Source organism: Sceloporus undulatus, unplaced genomic scaffold (genome assembly GCF_019175285.1).
Source record: "Sceloporus undulatus isolate JIND9_A2432 ecotype Alabama unplaced genomic scaffold, SceUnd_v1.1 scaffold_15, whole genome shotgun sequence".
Taxonomy (NCBI): Eukaryota; Metazoa; Chordata; class Lepidosauria; order Squamata; family Phrynosomatidae; genus Sceloporus; species Sceloporus undulatus.
In genome coordinates this window covers 46,993-50,966 of record NW_024802937.1, presented here as the reverse complement: position 1 = coordinate 50,966, position 3,974 = coordinate 46,993, and positions in this window count along the sequence as shown.

Below are 3,974 nucleotides of genomic sequence, written 5' to 3'. Positions count from 1 at the left end.
TGCCCCTCGTGTGAGACGCCAAAGGCCCCGGTGGCAATCGGCGGCAGGACCGGGCTGGGGCTGGTCCCAAGGCCTTGCCGGGCCGTATTCGGCCCGCGGGCCGCAGGTTGCCTACCCCTGCCCTAGACCATGTGGTCAATCTACTCCACCTAATCAAGTAACCTCTTTTATTTGAGTCAAGATCCACGTGAATGGATAATCTTGGCTGTCTTGAGAAAACAGGTGATTCATTTTAGTAAACTTCTTATCACCTTCTGTGTTCTAACTACCATTGCTCTGCCTTTTGAGGGAGAGAAGAGCAGCCATCACTGTCTGGACATAATAACTTCCCAAACTGCCATCCCCTTATCCTTCTGTGTTGTATCTTATTTAGACTGCAAACTAAATATCCAGGGGAGAAATCATCACAGTTTACATGATATATTGCCTCATCCTATATTGAATTGCCATAAATCTAGGTAAAGGTGGTTTCAATTTAAAATGGGCATTTATGGGAATACCAAAACAGACAAAAATATGTTCATGGCGTTCAAGCCCCCCCCCCCCCGACAGTTGTCACACTTTTCTGCGAAAATAGTTTGTAAGATATTGAAGATTTTATACACAGTTGTATAACAGTGTTATACAGTGCATCCTCGCCTTACGTGGGGATCCGTTCCGGATCCCACCGCGTAAGGCAAATTCTGCCTATGCTCGAGCCCCATTGTTTCCAATGGGGCTCGTGCACGGCAGCCGTGGGGGCGCAACGAGTGCGCACGCCCATTCAATTGAATGGGATGCGCCGCCCCTTCTGGCCCGTGCGCACGCTGCGCGCACCCCACAGCTTGAGCACATATGCTCAAGCCGCATATGGCGCGGGCGCGCTGTATTTCAGAAATATATCTGGTGCTGGGCTATTTTTATTGGATAGGGATGGGTATTGAAAAGTTTTTTGTTTTTGTTTTTTAGGGAAGGAGGCAGCTTTCCACAAAAACAACAATAAGTAGATCCCCACAATTCTGTTCTGTTGTTCTGTAAGTTAGATCTGCCACTTGTTGCCCTTCCTTTTCCTTCTATTTTAATGTGAAGAGAAATGGTTGAAACCCCATATTTTGGCACATCTGTAAGTCTTTCGGAAAAGTGGCACAAATTGAACATTGTGGCAAAGTGTGCATGTGTAGCTTTTCAAATAAAGCATACAAACATCACTAATTCATTGGTGCTTTTCCTGAAACAAAGGTGCTTCATAATTTCAAAATGTTTGGTAAAATTCAGATGAATAAATATTTTTAGCAAGAGAAAAAGACATTTTATTTTTAAGCTCTCTAACTTTAAATATGAAAACACTGGCATCACTAGGATTGGTTTTACCCAGTGGGCGGGACTACCTTGCCTTCCCCCCCACATCCACCTAGACTTAGAAGGCAGTGCCCCTTCCCAAAAGCCTTCCAAGGCCCCCAAACTTGGAAGGCCACCCCCCCCCCATCGTGTACCACTAGCTGGGTGACATTGCACTCCCCTAGTGACACCACTAGGTGAAAATTACTGAGTGATTTTATATTCCTTAAATAGCCAAAATGGCTGCAAAACAGCCCAAAAATGGCTAAAACTGCTACTCCTGGAGTGGAACGTTATCCTCATTTATACCTCCATCGGTTCAGAACCCTAAACCTTCCTTCTCCCAATTTTTTTTTAAAATGGCTTTTAAAGTCGTTACAGCAGGAAAAAGAAACTGCCTGTGCTGATATTCATCACATGAAGTTGCCTACAAAATGTGGCCGCTGTGTTTCTGAAGTGTAGTTAGGATATCCTTCTTCATTCACGTGGAAGTCCCATGAATAAACTCTCAATCGCATGTGCATTCTATTAGCCCTGCTGTGCGCTAATGTGTCCAGTTGCAGACCAGGCATTGGGTGGCCACATGATCTCAGTGTCTTCTCTTCTACCCCTCTTCCACTAGCCCCAAACAGACTGGTTTTCTATTTTATTTATTTATTTATTTATTTATTCACTTTCATTCCCCCCCCCCCCCCCATTGCAGTGCCACAATGGCTAAAATCAGATTAAAAGACAAATAAATGACAAAGGGGGGGGGACACACAAAAGGAATGTTTGGTAAGGCTTCTGGGAAGAAAAATGAGGTTAAAGAATCAAAGACAGAGTGTCCATGGCACTGATCATCTTGGTAGCATTACGTGATACAAAAAGCTCCCAAACCAGTACATATCTGGTTTCTTTCACATATGTAGTTGAGGCGAAAATAGGGTTTGTGTGATAAACATCTAAGAGTCACAACTAGAAGTGAGTTTTGGCTGCTCTAAATTGCCACAAGCTGACAGGTGTACGGGTGGAAACTGGCTTCCTGTCACTGCTGTCCACCTTGGCATAAAACTTGAAAAAAATCTCTCAGAATGTCTTTAAAATGGTCTTTGAAAGTCACTTTAGAAAGCCTTAGTTTTTATACCAATAAAATACATTCATGCACAGTCATAATATTTCTGTTGTAGTGCGACATGATTGCATCTTTTTTTTTTAGCCAGAGAAGTAACGCATTACAGGAAGTTATCTTACTCGTAAGTCCTTACTTCCAAGCTTGGAGTTATAAATGATCAGATCTGGGGCTCTTTCAAACTACACTTTTATAGCACTTTAAAACTGCTGTGTCAACATCCTGTGGAATTCTAGGATTTGCAGTTTGGTGAGGTGCTAGAGCCCTCTGGCACAGAATTCTACATATCCCTCACTAAACTTCAAATTCCAGGATTCCATAGGATAGAACTATGTTTGTTTTAACATTGTGATTTTTGAACCTTGCTGAACTCATGAAACTGCTCCTTGGTAATCCTGCAGCTATCCTGATATGTACAGTAAATGAACAAATAACTTTTGATTAATGTATAAAGAATACCAGTAAAGTAGACATGGAGATGCACACCCTTCCCACTCCCTTGAGAGGGTAAAGCAAGTTCAGATTATGAAAGGATAATTCGAGTATCTTCATTGTTTTAAACAAAGACAAAATATTTTATAGGCTGTTTTCCAGGAAGAATTTATAAATTATCTTGTGAGGTTTCCTGGCCTAGCTTCCAGTGATTGTATTTTATCAAAAAGCATAGGTCATATTGGACAGTTTTATCTATTTAATTAACAAATGTATTTAAAGTGACATGAAATATAAACTCTTTCAAATAAGAAGTTGCCTTATTGTTACCAAAGTAAAAATACTTTGTTGTGTTATTCCAGCATTTAGCTTTAAAATTGGGGAAGCTTTAATTATTTATTTCTTCTCTTCAGTGGCTGCTGTTTTACCATTTAGAAAGAAGAAGAAAAGACAGAGGAAATCAACAATTAAAAGGTGCCCACCATCCACAATGGCAACTAGTGGTTCTGGTATTAGTAGGGAAGTGAACCTGCTTCGAGCCTTGGTCTGAACTGTAAATGATCTACCCATGGTGCTGAACCTATTTTGAGAGCTCTTGGGATATCTTCTTTAAAGTTTAGACTAAAACCGAGAGTGGATTCACCTCCCCACTAGCATGGAAGCCATAACCTCCATTGTTTCTGCTCCCTAAGGGCAATAAACTTAGGCAGAGGTTAAAAGATTTAAGGAGAATGCCAGGAATGGAAACAGAATTAAGTGTAGTAGAAGCATTACAAAATAACATCTGCTGATTGGTGTGGCTTTCTTGATCACATTGATGGAAGGTGAGAAGGTGCCTGCCTCCTTTAGTTTAGAAAGACCATTCTGATTTGCTTGGAAAGTTGTGGCTGTTGGAGAACAGACCTGGAACAATGTGCTCTGCTCCTGTAGGCTAGTAGGTTGTCGTTGTACTCAACTCTGGCCATTTTGTCACTGTCATAAATGGCTTATGTGTAAAACAACATGGGATTGCCATGGAATACCGAGTGCTGTTGGCTATACAGTATTTCAGAGGAAAACTATGAGTAGTCCTTGCCTAAGAAACCCCACAGGTGACTTGAAGTCTGCAGGTGAG